The 17,759-nt window shown below is 44.8% G+C and overlaps 1 protein-coding gene across 3 annotated transcripts in view; it reads left to right on the forward strand.

The window, feature by feature from the left end:
- Positions 1-1,091: 1,091 nt before the first annotated feature.
- Positions 1,092-17,759, forward strand: part of LOC129657905 (RE1-silencing transcription factor-like) — a 33,902-nt gene continuing 17,234 nt past the window's right edge. Inside the window, exon 1 of one of the 3 annotated variants that reach the window (XM_055588678.1) lies at positions 1,092-1,282. The gene's annotated coding sequence lies outside the window, so the exon portion shown is untranslated. Of the gene's footprint in view, positions 1,283-10,199; positions 10,568-11,470; positions 11,587-17,759 lie in introns of those variants that run through there. The other 2 variants (XM_055588680.1, XM_055588679.1) reach the window with 2 other exon arrangements.

Consider the following 17,759-nt stretch of genomic DNA (forward strand, 5'->3'; position numbering starts at 1 on the left):
CAGGAGACCTGGGTTTGATCCCTGGGTCAGGAAGATCCCCTGGAGAAGGAAATGGCAACCCACTCCAGTACTCTTGCCTGGAAAATCCCATGGACAGAGAAGCCTGGTATGCCGGGGGCCGGCATATTGCATATTGAGTGCATATTGCATATTGAGTGCAGCACTTTCCACAGCATCATCTTTCAGGATCTGGAATAGCTCAACTGGAATTCTATCACTGCTGGGAGCCAGCGTGAGGAACTCCGCCCATGACAAAGGTCATGAGGAAGGAGGCTTGGCATACGCAAAGGCGGGATCGAGCCTCAGGAGTCCCCCTGGAAATTCTCGAGCATCTACCCCCAAAACCAGTCTGCCTACTTTCTGCTTTGTGCTTTCACCTACACCTCTGACTTTACGGGGGCTGTCCCCCACTACCTCTCTCTGAAAAAAGAGTTAGCTTACAGTTCCAGTTAATAATTCCTGGGTGTGACAGTGTTTCAACCTACAAACTCCTTTGGAAGTCCTCTGGCCTGCCTGAATAGGTTTTTCCGGCCACATGTGATTGTTCAGAGCCTCCCAACTGTGAGAGGCGGGAGATGTTCTAAACTGTCTAAACACAGATTCCTTTGAGTAGTTAAAAGATTGATTAGAAATTGTATTGGTGAAGGGTTTTTCACTTATTGAGCCAATGTTTGCTGCTAAGTCTCCATACTCCTTACTTACTGTGTCCTTGGCAGTGTATTGATTGATATAATGGGTGTATAGAAATGTAAGTAGTAGCCTCAATGTTTGTAACCTTGGACCCTTGAGTTAATTCTTTTCTTGATTGAGCCCACCTCACCTTTGCCCTATAAGAATGCAGCTTTGTCCAATGCTTTTTTGGAGGCTGGTGCCTGACTTTAGAATAATCACCTTTAGAGAAAAATAAGTTTCTTAAAATGTTAACAGGCCTCCTGACCAGAAGATGATGTAATTCACCTGAACTTTTGCATATGATAAGTTTGAAAGCCTGGCTTCAATTAGGACCAGGAACTGCTGTCCTTGCATGACCCCACCCCTTCCCCCATTATCCTCTATGCACAACTTAAGGTATAAAAACTACTTTAGAAAATAAAGTGTGGGCCTTGTTCACCGAAACTTGGTCTCCCCATGTCGCGCTCTCTCTCTCAAATTCTGGCTGAGTCTCCATCTGGAGTGCGGAACCCGCCATGCTTGCTAATTATGCCTGGGCTTCTAAGATCCGACCGGGGAGGCCTCAGTGTCTCCTCTCCTTCGGGAGAACGGAAGGACGCCTGCGGCCTACGTAAGTGGTGCAAACTTCTTGTCTTGAAGTTTTATTGGTCTCCCGCGTAAACCAAGCTACTCAGCCTCTTTTCTCCACTGAATTTTCCTACTGAGCTATCCTCATTCTATTACTCTTTATATCCTTAATTAATGTTTAATTAAGCAGTTGTTTCCTGATCCTCGCCTACGCCGTCTCTCCTTCGAATACCCTGGATCAGCCGGGGCTGGACCCCGGCACTGGTAGACTACAGTCCATGGGATCGCAAAGAGTTGGACACTGAAGACTTCACTTTCACTTCATAGCAGTAGTTCAAGGGTGGAGTTGTTGACAAGATCAAGGTGTGTCCAGGCTCTGCACTTCTCTAATCTGGTCTCAGGTAATCTTCTTGATGAGCCTTTCTGCTTTCTTTAATCTGGCCTCAAGTTATCTTCTCTGACATAATCCATTTGTTGGGTTTTATTCTATAAAGAGCTTAAATATATTGTTATACCTTGTATTCCTTGAAGTGGAACCAGGACCCTGCCCCAAGGCTACACTACTGTTTCTAGACTGCTCCTCCTTTGTCTCTGCATCCACTCCCTTCCCTGATTAGCAACTGTTTGTACCTGCCCTTTCAGGGAACTTCAGGAAACTGAAGCCTATTCCCTATAAACAAGAAACAGGGGACACAGAATGGTTTCTAGTACCAGGAGTACAACTAGGTCCTGCCTGGTTTCATTATTGAAAGGGTCAGTAATACCCACTCACTGTGACATAAAAAATTATCTTTATTAAAATACATTTGAGTTTGTAAAATCTCTTATAGTCCTAAAAGCAGAACTAAGAACCAATTGTCATAAATTCCCTTCACTAGAGGCCATCCCTGGAATCTTCCAGGGATGACTGACTCTTATCATGAGCAAAGATAAGTTTTCACAATGTAAACAGACATTGTCACAAATTGATCCTATCTCCCATCTATTCTCCTGATGCACATTTATCTTTCCAAAATGTCATTTGTTTTTGAATAAGCTCCCTTCTTCCTCCCCTTCCCTAATTGAGAACTCATTTATTTTCCCATTAGTGTCTTTCTCTTCCTCTTCTTCCCCTATAAAGATGTTACATAGCCCTCCATGTATAAATTCTAACTGCCCTTGTGTCACATTTTTTCTGTGCACTCTCTATATACCTTAATGAAAATATGATGATTAAATGTTACTTTTGTTACTCTGTCTTTTGTCAGTTGAATTCAAAAGACCCCAATCAAGAAAGTACAGGAAAAGTTTTTGTTGTGGTGGTTTTTAAAATTGAAGTATAGTTGATTTACAATGTTGTGTTAATTTTTGCTGTATAGCAAAGTGATTCAGTTATGGATATAAGTATATATATATTTAAATATTTTTCCCATTATGGTTTATCATAGGATATTAAATAAAGTTCCCTGTGCTATAGAGTAGGAAGGACCTTGCTGTTTATCAATTCTATATATAATAGCTTACATCGGCTAAACCCAATCTCCCACTCCATCCTTTCCCCAACCTCCTCCCCTTTAGCAGCTGCAAGTCTGTTCTCTATGTCTCTGAGTCTGTTTCTGTTTTGCAGGTTCATTCATGTCATATATGAAGGATATCATATGGTATTTTTTACTTTCTCTTTCTGACTTCATTTAGTATGATAATCTCTAGATCCATTCATGTTGCTGTAAATGGCATTATTTTATTCTTTTTTAGGGCTGAGCAGTATTCCATTGTATATATGTACCACATCTTCTTTATCCATTCATCTGTCTATGGACCATATAGGTTGCTTCCATGTCTTGGCTATTGTGAATAGTGCTGCTATGAACATAGGGATACATGCATCTTTTTGAACTAGAGTTTTGTCTGGTTATATGTCCAAGAGTGGGGTTGCTGGATCATACGGTAATTCTATTCTTAGTTTTCTGAGGAGTTTCCATACTGTTTTCCATAGTGGCTGCACTAACTAACATTCCCACCAATAGTGTAGGGCAGTTATACAGGAAAAGTTTTAACTCCTGGACATTTTATTGTATGAGTGTATTAAAATTTGTTTATCCCTTCATCAGTTGGGTTTTAGGGTTGTTTCATTTTTTGAACACTAATCTCCAGGTTTTTTTTTGTTTTTTTTTTTTGCATGGCATAAGTTTTCAATTCTCCTCAGTTAGTACCTAGAGTTGGATACCTATATTATATTCTATGTGTCTCTATAAGAAACTTCAAGACTGTTTTCCAAAATGGTTGTTTTGGGAGATGTTGGGCCAAAAGATACAAACCAAAGCTTGGGAGAAGGATTTATTACTTGCAGTAAGTAAGGAGAACACCTGGGGTCTTTTCCAATGCAGTGTCTCCACAAACAGCAAAATGGGAAATTTTTAAGCTAAGGGTACATGCATGTTCTTGAAGGGGTTAGAGCAGAAAATTCCACATAGAATTGGGGCAAAGGTAGACAGAGTCCAAGCTTTAGCTGATAGAATTCAGAAGAGGTAAAAATCATCATTTCATCCTCCACCTGGGTAGGGGGATTAGTTCCTGAAGAACTCAAAAATATGTAACAGAGTGTTATGTATATTCCTCATTGCTTAGTTTCTAAGTCATGTTCAACTCTTTGTGACCCCATGGACTGTAGCCCACCAGGCTCCTCTATCCATGGGATTTTCCAGGCAAGAATACTGGAATGGGTTGCCATTTCCTTCTCCTGGGGATCTTCCTGATCCTGGGATTGAACCCACAGCTCCTGCATTGACAGGTGGATTCTTTACCACTCAGCCAACAAGGAACCCCAAGGGGCAGGAGCTAAAACTCTGTTTTATCTTTGAACTATTGTTTCTTGACTGCTTTTCCTTTGTTCCTGCTTCCCCTAACTTCCCTTAAGATCACTGATTATTGAGGCGAGCATGGGGCCAGCTTAGATGCAAAAAGCTTAGGCCAAATTGGTTTTTCTTATGTCAAGAAAACCATGCCTGGTTCTCTTTCTCTGAGGATCCCTGATCCTATCAGTTGTACCAGTTTTCATTTTCATTGTCAGTAAGTTTTCATTTTCATTATCAGTAGATGAGAGTTCTAGTTGCTCAGTGTCCTCATCAGCACCCTTATTTTCAGTCATTCTGGTGGATAAAGTGATTATTTGAAGACAAATATGGAAATGTCAATTGAAGAAACATTTATTTATAAAACCAGCACTGTGTATTAGCTTTGACTGGGTTGATACACTTTGTTGCAAGTTTAATTTTATTGACTGTGTCAGAAATAACACAATTCCTTATCTCTTCAGGTCCTTGTAGTCAGGTCAGAAACAGGAATGAAAGTATGTACAACAGTATACCTCTCATGGTACTCTGGATGCTTTTGCCTCTTTCTGGAAGGAAGGAGAAGTCTTCCACAAGTTGTATTTTGAATCAAGTCCCATTTCCCCTAAATTGACAGTTAGCTCTATAGGTTAAAATGTCAAAGCTGTGGCTGGAGTATTTTAAAAGCAATGGAGGAAAATAAGGGTTTCCCTTGCCAGGAGATAACTAATCTTAACCTTAAAATAGGGTCAAGAGTTAAGGAAATGTGGATCTGAAGAGTATTTTAACCTCAGATATATACTGTCTGTATGTCCATTGAACATAGCAGCTCATCAGGTCCAAAAACAGTAAAAGATGTTTTAGGTAAGGGTGAGTTGCTGCCAGCGATTAGAGTTTAAGGCACACTGGAAGAGCACTGGGCCAGTTGGAAATCTGTGTCCCTGGGCCCAAGTTCTGGCTGTGACCTAACTAGGTGAGCAAACCTGGACAAGTCAAATGCTTGCAGGCCTGTCTTTTCTTCTATAAAACAGAGCTTGGATTCCTAAGATCTCTTTCAGTTGTGACATTTTGTGGGCTGCATATGACATGGAGAATTCTGGGAAGAAGGACAATAGGGAAGGCCAGAGCAAAGAGATAGAATGCAGGGGAAGGGCAGGGTTGTGCAGGGAGAGAGGTGTGGCTTATATGTAAAAAGGGGCAGGGAATTCCCTGGCGGTCCAGTGGTTAGGACTCCATGCTTTCACTGCTGAGAGCCTGGGTTCAGTCCCTGGTCCAGGAATTATGATCCTGCAGCTGCACGGTGATAAAGCTAACAAAACAAACGACAACAGAAACAGGGGCAAATAGAGGGACCCTTGAGGCCCAAACAGACTTTTAAATTCTACCTAGGAAAATCCAAGGAAAGACTGGTATGTGGAACTAGGAGTGTACTAGGAGTACCATATGCAGAAGAGCAGGAATGGAGATTTTCAACAGGAAGGCAGTGCAGAGGAACCAGTGACCTAAGAGCATTTTTTTACCCATTCAACAGATAGCTATTGAAAGGAAATATTTTAGGGGACAAAGAGCTAGGCCAGCATTCAGCATGAGGGAAGTCTGTGATGGGTGTTGAACTGGGGGTACGAGGGGCCCCACTGTGAGAGATTGTGACATCAAGCTAGGATCCCGTAAATATAACAAACACATGTTGAGCAACTACCACATTATAGGCATTGGAGATAAGGACTAATTTCTTTGTTCTTTTGGACATTAAGTTCTGTTCCCAAAATCTTGGCCCCCTGTCCACCAGTGTTGAATAAAGAATATGGAGACAGAATTCAGAGGAAATAGGAAAATGACTCTATCTTTGCCTGGCACAGAGGAATACACAGCAGGCTAGCACCTCAAGAACTAAGCCCCTCTCCCCTGGGGAATAGGGAGAGGGTTTTCTACCCTCATGAAGGTCTTGTGTGTATGTATATATATATAAAAATCTTTTTTTTCTTTCCTGCAAGTTTACAGCCAAAAGCTGGAGTCAGGTGGCTCAGCAACCTGATCTGGTAATCCCTGAAGTTATAGGCCAAGAACTTCTTCCTTTTGAGATGCAGAATCCTACTAGAGAGTGTAGGGGGAGAAAAATGTCAGGTGCAGAGTATAATTTATGTGGAATCAGATAGTAATTAGCTTTGTGAAAGACAAATCCAGCTACAAGTGTTTGTCAGTAGTAACACCTAAAGAATAACCAAGATTATTTAACTCTTGCAGACATGTTTGGCTGGTATGTGCCAAACGCTGTCTACTCTTTTTTGTTTTTGCTGTGACAGTTTTAGTAAGGAAAGATAAACAATAAATGGTAAATAAATAAAATACATGGCATGTTTGTTAGCAATAAATGCTAATAGCAGGGAAGGACAGTAGGATTGGGTGCAAAGGGGAAGAGCTGTAATTCTAAAGATTGTGGCCGCTGAGAAAAAGCTGCCATCTGACCCAGGAGGGGAGGGAATGAGCTTGCACGGATAGAGAGGTACGGGATAGTCTTTTAGATAAAGAACAGCAAGTTCTAGTAGCCAGGGTTCAAGGAGGCCAGGGAGTTGAGGGGAAGAGGAGCAAGGGGAGAGTAGTGCAAAATGTCATCTGGGCTGCCTGAGACAGCAGGAGGAGAAGCAGGAGGAGCCCAGCTCCTTCCAGAGCTCCCTGGCTCCCCTCTTTCCCTTCTCTCAGCATTTTTAGATACTGTCATGGATAAGACTGTATTCTGATTACCAGAACCAGAACAAAAGTTTGGGGCTCAACTGGCAGCAAGGGTAGATGAAGTTGCTGTCAACAGTGCTAGACCTGGCCTTAAATCTGTCTTCAGACACCATTAATCTTTTTGTTGTTGTTGTTCTGGCTGTGCCACATGGCAAGTGACATCTTAGTTCCCTGACCAGGTGTCGAACCTGTGGAATCTTAACCACTGGACTGCCAGGGAAGTCCCCAGACACCAACAGTCCTAAAGCCAGTGTGGCTCAAGGCCTACACTGGTGGGTTTCCCCACAGAGTGCAAAAGAAGCTGCAGAGAAGAAACAAGGCTGCCAGGTATATTGAACTGAAAAAAATACATATATGATTGTTTTAGGAAATACCTGCACTAGATTCAAAATTTAACAGAATAAAAAGCATTTGAGGGATTTGCCTGGTGGTCCAGTGGTTAGAACTCTGTGATGGTTCAATTTCTGATCAGGGAGTTAAGATCCTATATACTGTGAGTCAGCCAAAAAAATTAAAACAAACAAACAAACAAACAAAAAACAACAGAACTCAGTCACAGTTCAAAGTCTTTTTTTTTTTTCTCAAAAGATCTTAAATTTTGGATACAGCAAAGTAAAATACAGCCTCTTGAAAAGCAATTAGTAATTAGTTTATAGAACCAGCTTACCCCAAGGAGAGTTCCTATTAATTTATAAATTTGGCCTTAAATTTGACCTGTGGCCTTCACATCATGATGATTTGGGTCACTCTGAATATGACATCTCTGAAACAAGGACCTCTGCTAATTTTAAATGAATGCAGCTACCTATTTCTCATTCATTTATTTGCATCACAATATGTTGGAATAAATTCCCAATTAATAAAACATTTCCAGTAAGCAGTCAGACTGAGGAAATGAAGGACATTTATCTAGTAAGTTTTAAAAAGAAATGTTTCATTTTTGTCTTTTTTGGACATGAAAAAGGGGAAAAAGTTTATATTTTTGCAGGCTGTGACAGAGGCCAGATTTGTTCTCAGGGTTACAGCATCTAAAAAATCCTGCAAGCATTATATGGATTTAAAAAAAAAAAATTTTTTTTTTAAAGTGAATAAAGGTAGTAAAGTTTAGGGAATTCCCTGGCCATCCAGTGGTTCAAACCTGGCACTTTCACTGCCAGGGGCCAGGTTCAATCCCTGGGTCTACAGGCTGCGTGAAAGTGAAAGTGGTAGTCGTCACTTGTGTCCGACTCTTTGTGACTCCATGGCTCCTCTATCCATGGAATTCTCCAGGCAAGAATACTGGAGTGGGTTGCCATGCCCTCCTCTATGGGATCTTCCCGACCCAGGGATCGAATCCAGGTCTCCCGAATCGCAGATTCTTTACCATTAGAGCTACCTGGAAAGCTGCATAGAGCGGCCAAAGAAAAAAGGAAAGAAAGAAAAAGTTTGCACCAGGCCTACAAAGGTTTTTTTTTTTCTTCCTTTCCTTCCTTTAATTTTTTTCTCCCTACCCCAACTCTTTTTTCTTTTTCACCATTCCCTCCTGCATTTCTTTCTTTCTCTTTTGGGATCAATGAAAACGAATGCGTCTTAAGTTTGATTCATGGGGGGATTTTGCATTTGAACAGCAAGGAGATCAAACCAGTCAATCCTAAAGGAAATCAACCCTGCATATTCATTGGAAGGACTGATGCTGTAGCTGAAGTGCCAATACTGTATCCATCTGATTCGAAGAGTTGACTCATTAGAAAAGACCCTTATGCTGGGAAAGATTGAAGGCAACAGAAGGGGATGACAGAGAATGAGATGGCTGGAGCATCATCTACTCAATGGACCTGAGTTTGAGCAAACTGTGGGAAATAGTGGAGGACAGGGAGGGAAGCCTGGCATTCTGCAGTCCATGGGGTCACAAAGATTTGGACACCACTGAGCGACTAAGCAACGAATCAAAACCTTTGGTAGTTAAGCATGGAGGACCTTTATTCCATTTTCCATTTGACCCTGTACGTTATTTAATAATGTACTGTCAACAATTAGACAGGGCTTCTAAGGAGTAGACCAGGAACATAGAGTGTGGCAGCTCTCTCATAAAAAAGTAAAGGAACTTTAAAGAGAAGGAACTGGGTAAACTGAGTAGGAGGTACGGTCTCAGGTGTTTTTGAGCTTGCTGTTTTTACTGCTTATAATGTTCCTTCCCCTATTTTCCACCTGTTGAAATCTTCCCAATGCTCAAGACCAGATCAGATAATCATCTACTGTTGACTGTTTCTAGATCCTATTAGAAACTAGCTAAAGCGTCTGCCTACAGAGTGGGAGACTTGGGTTCAATCCCTGGGTCAAGAAGATCCTATGGAGAAGGAAATGGCAACCCACTCCAGTACTCTTGCCTGGAAAATCCCATGGACAGAGGATCGTAGTAGGCTACAGTCCATGGGGTCGCAAAGAGTCGGATACGACTGAGCGACCTCACTTCACTTCCTCTTCTAAACCCCCAAAGCCCTTGTTGCTACCTCTTTTATACTATTAGTGATAGTCCAACTTATCTTGATCTGGGTAGTCAGGGCCTTGAATGCCATACTAAGGAATTTAAGAGAGTCATTACATTTCAGAGGATAGCTGTGAATTACAATACTTAGGCATTTCTGGGGCAAAAAGAAACTTTTTTTCTCTCTCTCTTCCTCCCTCCCTCTTTCTAGCCTATTACTGTGTGCCAAGTAGCAGGCTTGGTTACTCCACTTTATAAACATGGACGCAGGTTACTCTCCAAAACTGGCTCAGGATGCAGCCTCGAAGTCCTCACCACCCTCGTTACCCTCTATAATCTGAGGGTAACTGCTACACTGAAATGGTGCTTTGAAGGCTCCTTAATGACTTGATACCTTCCACGTCTAGGGACTTGTCCCCTCTGTGCTCATTCTCACAATTTTGAATCCACTTCGTTCCTGAAATACTTTGTTTTCACAACTTACTGGGTTTTTGTTGTTGTTCTTTTTGTTTTTTGTTGTTTTCCTGGCTTATAGCTTAACATTTGGAAAGCTTTTTTTTTTTTTAGTGTAGACTCAAAACGAAGCTTAATTAGTTAAGGGTGGCTATGGGTGGAGATCAGAAGATTCTGAAAGGTACTTTTCAAGCATTTTAGACTTGAAAGGGAGGTGACAAAGCCTGTAAGAGCGCTCCTTTTAAGAGCGCTAGTCTCTTGCGTGCATTCCAGGGCTGGGGGTAACTTTTCTGTTGTTAGTTTATGAAGGAAATCAACAAAGGAAGCGGGGTTGGCTTCTTTTCTGACCTCAGAGCCCGAGTTCGAGACACTGGGGAAATTAGGTGCTGCTACGTCTAGGAGCTCCCCCATCCAAAGACCGGGCCCCCAACGGACTCCTTCGCCCAGGGGCGGGGCGCGCTAGGCGACTACGCGCGAGGGAAGCGGAGGGGGCGTGTCCGGCGGGCGCGCGCGGGCGGTGAGGGGGCGTGTCCCGGGAGTGGCGGCGGCGGCGCGGGTCGGGTGCGCGGCGCAGCCTCCTGTGTTGGAATGTGCGGCTCCCGCGAGCTCAGGGCGCAGAAGCAGAGTAAGCGCCGCCGAGGCCTGGGGCCCCAGAGCCCGCTGTGGGTGGCGGCGGTGGCTCGGACCGCAGGGCGAGAGCCAGCGGCCTGAACACTCTGCAGCCCCACTGGGTCTTCGCTGGCCTCGACGAGCCCAGCGTCCAACTTTTCCACCGTCACCCACCCCTCCCCCGAAACTCCTGCAACAAAGAAAAGTAGTCCGTGAAGGAGCGGCAACGCGGGTCGTCGCCCCTCCTCGCCCAGAAAGGCCGGTAAGCGCGGCGTGGTCTGACACACGGTCGGGTGGGGGCGGCGGGCCGGCCGGGCGGTCGTGGCCGCGGAAAGGGGAGGGCGCGGAAGGACGCGGAGCGAGGCGCTGTCCAGGGCTGATTTGCAGATACTGTGGCTCGGGCGGCGGCGACCGCCGCGTCGGGCGGGGGCGGGCGGCCGGGCGGGATCGGGTTACATCGTCGCCGCCGGGGGGCTGGGCCGGGGGCGTTTGTGGGGAGCGGCGCGTCGCCAGGACCCCTTCCCCAGTCGAGGCCCGGCCGCCGCGTCGGAGCGGGTGCAGGAGCGGGGATATCTTGTCCTGAGGCCGGGAGCGGAGCTGCTTGGGGCCCTAGTCCTGAAACTAACTTCCTCTAGTGCTCCTCCTGCTCCGAGTCCCGCCGCAGCCCCTCGCCTGCCGGCGGTCCTCGCGTCTTCCTCCCTCCCCGGCCTCTCCCTTTCGCCGGAAGGCGCCGTTGAGTGCGGCCGGGCGGGTTGAGTCAGCCCGGGATCCGGGCGGTTCCGCCAATGGGGCTGGACAGCGATTTCTGCGCTCTAGCCGCCAGGCCGCCGAGGCCCTGCGTGCGGGGTCGTCTGGCCGCCAGAGTCGGCGGGCCCGGGGCGCGAGTCCCGCGGGGCGCCGTGGGGGAGTGAGCCTCAGACTTCCGGGGCGCAGGGGGCCCCCTCTGGCGCTCGGGGCCCGGGGCCTCGGGAGGTCGCCCGCGGAGGCTCCCGGCCCCCTGCGGAGGGCGAGCCCTGGGCGGGCGAGGAGCCGGGGAGACGACGACGCGGCAACTTTGCTCACTCTTCCCGGACTGGGGCGCGCGGGCCGGGAGGGGGCAGCCTGGACTGGGAAGACTCGGTCTGGCCCAACGGCGCCCCGAGTTTGCTCGTCTCGCCGTCTTCAGTGGTGGGGACCCCAGGAAACGCTTCGGGACGACTTGGTGTGTCGATGGTGCAGTGAGCGGGCCGAGGTGAGGGGAAGCGAGGGCGCCGGAGTTTGCGAAGAGCTGCTTTGTGTTTGGTACGTATTTTGAGAAAATGGCCGAATGCCTATTTCAGTCAGGAATGCCGCGGCCGAGGCCGGCGCTGGTGAAGGCAGCACGTAGGATCCGAGCGGCACGTTGGGCTTTTCTGGCTGTGCGCGGACGGCCTTCCTGAGCAACGTGGAAATGCCTGTGGGGATGGTAGGTAGGGTTTGGGGAGAATTAGGAATTACGAGTCGCCTGGGCTGTTTCGTTAAGGCTTTGGACAGCCTTTGCTGTGTGATGGCATTTGATTCCAACTTTCGTTGGTACCTATGACTCAACGAGTTTGTGTTTATGCGCTTGGGTTAAACTGATTACTTTTGGTATTTTGGGTATAAAACTTTTTGAGCTCTTGCCACTTTGCTTTTTCTAATTCGCAAGAGAACATCTAATTTGAGAATTAACACCTTTTAGGTTGGAAAGTAATGAGGTTAAGACACTTCATTGAAAAGCCCAACGTTTTTTCAAAGTGATTTTATTATGGCTCCTCTAGGCAGTTGAGTCAGATCAAACACAAGGCAAGAAAGTTGCTGATTTGAAGATGAGTTATTCAGTTAATGGGTGTTTGAAAGCTCTTGTGTTTTTATTTATGTATATTTAAATACACTAAACTTCCTTTTTCACAGGAAAAAAGATATTTAATTTTTGTTTACTTTTAAACAGATCATCAAGAAAAGAAACTTAAGTAATACTTTTAGTGGTATGCACTTTTTCAAAGTACATTGGGCCCTTGAACAACAGGAATTTGAACTGCGTGGGTTCACTTATATGTGGATTTTTTTTAAGAAATATATTGGAAAATTTCTCATAGATCTGCAACATTTTGCAGAAGTCTACAGATGATACACATAGCCTAGAAATATGGAAAATTTAGAAAAAGGTACATCATGAATGTATAAAGTATACATAGATAATGTATTTTATCATTGACTACTGTAAAATGTATACAAATCTAATAAAAGTTACCAAAAATTACAGACCACCATGGCACCATTCCTGTCCAGAGAGATGTAAACAAATGTAAAGATCAATCATTCACCCATAACTGCATATTAACTGTGGTCCATACTGTGGGTCTGTAATCATTTCATAGCTACCTCCTGTTGCTATTTTGGTGAGCCTCAAGTGTTTAGAGGTATCCACTTAAAACGTCTTGTAAGTCTAATCATATCTGGGTGAGCAGTTCTCTCTAGTAAATTGTGCTTGCAGAAAAAAAGCCACCTCTCCCATTTCCTGAGTGTTTTTCATTGTGTTTAGTGGGATACCAGAAACCTTGAATGACTCCATGGGACCCATATAAAGTGCCATTGGTGATGCTGGAAATACTCCCAAGCAGTAAAGTCATGGCATTAGAAGAAAAAGTTAAATTGCTTGATATTGACCGTATCAAGTTCTGCAGTTTCCATTACCCACCACTTCAAGATCAGTGAATCTAGTGTAAGGGTTATTGCAAAAAAAAAAAAAAAAAAAAAAGAAAAGGAAATTTGGAGACTGTCTCTGCATTTTTGCCAGCAGACATGAAAGCCTTACACTTTTTGTAAAATGCCTTCTGTCTGATATTAAAAATGCCTTTTTGGGAATTCCCTGGTTGTCCAGTGGTTGGGACACCGTGCTTTCACTGCTTGAGGATTCAGGTTTAATCCCTGGTTGGGAAACTAAGATACCACAAGCCACCAAGCTGTGTGATGTAACCTTAAAAAAAAAAAAAAAAATGAATTTTTTATGTGGGTATAGTTATGAAAGGCATACCTATACAGTAAATTGATTCGAGAAAAAGTGAAGTTATTGTATGACAATTTAAAGCAAAAAGAAAATGAAGTTTCTAAATCTGGAGACTTTAATGCTGGCAGAGAATGGTTTGGTAATTTTAGAAAGAGTTTTGGCTGAAAAAATATCAAGATAGCAGAACAGCTTTGAGTTCCCGGATGCTGTTAACAAAATTATTGAAGAGAAAGGCTGTCTGCCTAAACAGGTTTTTAATACAGAGTAATGTGCCCTAGTCTGGAAAAAGTTGCCGAAAAGCTCATTCATTACTAAAGAAGAGAAGTGAGCATTAATTTGGATTTAAAGCTGGTTGAAGACTAACTTGTTTTGTGCAAATTGAGTTTTTGATCAGGACTGTTCCTATCTATAAAGCTGCCAAGCCCACTTTTTTTTTTTTAATGGAATTGTTTTTCTTTCATTCTTTGTCTTCCTTTCTTTTTTTGCTTTGCACGATCTCAGTTCCCCCACCTGGGACTGAACCTTGGCCACTGCAGTGAAAGCCCAGAACCCTAACCATTAGGCCACCAGGGAACTTAATAAGCTCACTATCCTTAAAGATAAACACTAGTTACTATTCTTTTGGTTGTATAACAAGAAGGCCAGGGCAATGAGAATACTTATCTAAATTGGTTCCATTGATGCTTTATCCCTGATTATGAAGTACTTCGCAGTAAGGGGACTGCATTTTAAGATTCTTTGGTATTGGACAGTGACCCTGGCCACCTTAACCCCATGAGTTCAACATTGAAGGTGTCAAATGGTATTCATGCGTGTGTGCTAAGTTGCTTCAGTTGTGTCCCACTCTTTGCGACCCTATGGACTGCAGTCTGTCAGGCTCTTCTGTCCATGGGATTCTCCAGGTAGATTACTGGACTGGTTTGCCATTTCCTCCTCCAGGGGATCTTTCCAACCCAGGGATTGAACTGAGGTCTCTTACATCTACATTGACAGGCAGGTTCTTTACCACTAGCACCACCTGGGAAGTCTGTCAAAGTGGTTCCCAAACACAGTGTCTTTGAATAAAGCCTATATTAAGGTATCTTAAGGACCTTGAAGTGTCATTACACATGGTACTCTAGAAATCTAGAAAGGATTGTCAGTGCTGTGGAAGACAACCCTGATAGAACATCATGAAAGTCTAGAAGGACCATACTGTTGAAGATGTTATCATTGTGATAGCAAAAACTATGAAGGCCATCAAGCCTAATACAAATTTCTGCTAGAAGAGACTGTCCACGTCTTGTGCATGAATTCACAGGATTTACGACAGCCAATCAAGGAAGTCATGAAAGAGATGGTGGATATTGGAAAAAGGTGGATGAAAGGCTTCATGATACATAGTTTGGGAATATTCAAGAGTTAATAGATAGCATACCAGAGTAATTAATGGAAGTTAATTTGGAGGTGAGTCCTTTATAACCAGTGCAAGACTATAAGGAAAAAGACATGGAAGAAGCAGCGCCAGAAAACAAATTGACATTAGACAGTCTGGCAGCAAGGTTCCTTTTGTTGAAGACTACTTTTGACTTCTTTTACAGCTTGGCCCCTTGTATGATACAGACACTAAAACTAAAGCCCTTGGTAGAAGGATTAGTACCAAATTGAAACATTTTTAGAGAAGTAGAAAAGCAAAATTTGGACAGAAATTTACAAATTAACTTGTCTCTCAAGTTACGCCTCTTTCCACTTCCTCCACCTCTTCTCTCTCTGCACCTCCTTCTGCCTTCCCTTACACTTCCTCTGCCTCTTCTGACTGCCACTCCTGACTCGGCAAGAGCAACCCTTCCAACCCCCACCCCCTTACTCAACAGAAGACAGGAGGATGAGGACCTTGATGATGATCTACTTCTCTGCTTAATAAATGTTAATCACACCATTCAGTTAATAAACTTATCTGTCATGTATGTGTATGAGTGTTTTGTAAAAAATCTAGTAATTGTACACCAAGAGCTGGAAGACACTGTGTCATCACCATTGTTACCTAAGAATTCATTGTGTGCAAGACTTGAAAAAGGTTTAAAGTGATATTTAATATGAAATTTATACTCCAGTACACTTGCCTGGAAAATCCCATGGATGGAGGAGCCTGGTGGGTTGCAGTCCATGGGGTCGCTAGGAGTCGGACACGACTGAGTGACTTCACTTTCACTTTTCACTTTCATGCATTGGAGAAGGAAATGGCAACCCACTCCAGTGTTCTTGCCTGGAGGATCCCAGGGACAGGGGAGCCTGGTGTGCTGCCATCTCTGGGGTCACACAGAGTCGGACACGACTGAAGTGACTTAGCATAGCATAGCATACTGTATCAGAGAAGGCAGTGGCACCCCACTCCAGTACTCTTGCCTGGAAAATCCCATGGATGGAGGAGCCTGGTAGGCTGCAGTCCATGGGGTCGCTGAGAGTCGGACACGACTGAGCAACTTCACTTTCACTTTTCACTTTCATGCATTGGAGAAGGAAATGGCAACCCACTCCAGTGTTCTTGCCTGGAGGATCCCAGGGACAGGGGAGCCTGGTGTGCTGCCATCTCTGGGGTCACACAGAGTCGGACACGACTGAAGTGACTTAGCATAGCATAGCATACTGTATCAGAGAAGGCAGTGGCACCCCACTCCAGTACTCTTGCCTGGAAAATCCCATGGGCAGAGGAGCCTGGTAGGCTGCAGTCCATGGGGTCGCAAAGAGTCGGACACGACTGAGCAACTTCACTTTCACTTTTCACTTTCTTGCATTGGAGAGGGAAATGGCAACCCACTCCAGTGTCCTTGCCTGGAGGATCCCAGGGATGGGGGAGCCTGGTGGCTGCCGTCTATGGGGTCGCACAGAGTCAGACACGACTGAAGTGACTTAGCAGTAGCAGTAGCAACATACTGTATTAATTTTTCTACTGTTGTATAATTTTGTTTTTAAATAATTACATTACCTGGAACTTCCTTGGTGGTCTAGTTGTTAAGAATTCATGTGCCATGCTGCTGCTGCTGCTGCTAAGTCGCTTCAGTCGTGTCCGACTCTGTGCGACCCCATAGACGGCAGCCCACCAGGCTCCCCCGTCCCTGGGATCCTCCAGGCAAGGACACTGGAGTGGGTTGCCATTTCCTTCTCCAATGCAGGAAAGTGAAAAGTGAAAGTGAAGTCGCTCAGTCGTGTCCGACTCTTCGGGACCCCATGGACTGCAGCCCACCAGGCTCCTCTGCCCATGGGATTTTCCAGGCAAGAGTACCGGAGTTGGGTGCCATTGCTTTCTCTGCCATGTGCCATAGCAGGGGATATAAGTTCAGTCCCTGGTCTGGGAGGATCCTACCCACATGCCGAGCAGCAGTTAAGCCTATGGGCTGGAACTACTAAAGCCTGGGCTCTAGGGCCCCAGCACTGCAGCAAGAGAAGCCACTGCAACTACAGAGCAGCCTCTGCTTGTCGAAACTAGAGAAAGCCAACATGCTGCAACGAAGGCTCAGTACAGCCAAAGATAAATTTTCAGTCCAGTTCAGTCGCTCAGTCATGTCCAACTCTTTGTGACCCCATGGACTGTAGCATGCCAGGCTTCCCTGTCCATCACCAACTCCCAGAGCTTACTCAAACCCATATCCATAGAATCGGTGATGCCATCCGACTGTCTCATCCTGTATTGTCCCCTTCTGCTGCTTTCAATCTTCCCCAGCCTCAGGGTCTTTTCCAGTGAGTCAGTTCACATCAGGTGGCCAAAGGATTGGAGTTTCAGCTTGAGCGTCAGTCTTTACAATGAATATTCAGGACTGATTTCCTTTAGGATTGACTGGTTAGATCTCCTTGCAATCCAAGGGACTCTCAAGAGTCTTCTCCAACACCACAGTTCAAAAGCATCAATTCTTTGACACTCAGCTTTCTTTATAGTCCAACTCTCACATCCGTACATGACCACTGGAAAAACCATAGCCTTGACTAGAGGGACCTTTGTTGGCAAAGTAATGTCTCTGCTTTTTAATATGCTGTCTAGGTTGGTCATAGCTTTTCTTCCAAGGAGTAAGCGTCTTTTAATTTCATGACTGCAGTCACCATCTGCAGTGATTTTGGAGCCCCACAAAATAAAGTCTGTCACTGTTTCCCCATCTGTTTGCCATGAAGTGATGGGACCAGATGCCAGGATCTTCGTTTTCTGAATGTTGAGCTTTAAGCCAGCTTTTTCACTCTCCTCTCTCACTTTCATCAAGAGGCTCTTCAGTTCTTCACTTTCTGCCATAAGGGTGGTATCATCTGCATATCTGAGGTTATCGATATTTCTCCCGGCAATCTTGATTCCAGCTTGTGGTTCATCCACCCTGGCATTTCTCATGATGTACTCTGCGTATAAGTTAAATAAGCAGGGTGACATTATACAGCCTTGATGTATTCCTTTTCCTATTTGGAACCAGTCTGTTGTTCCATGTCC

Source organism: Bubalus kerabau, chromosome 7 (assembly GCF_029407905.1).
Source record: "Bubalus kerabau isolate K-KA32 ecotype Philippines breed swamp buffalo chromosome 7, PCC_UOA_SB_1v2, whole genome shotgun sequence".
Lineage (NCBI taxonomy): Eukaryota > Metazoa > Chordata > Mammalia > Artiodactyla > Bovidae > Bubalus > Bubalus kerabau.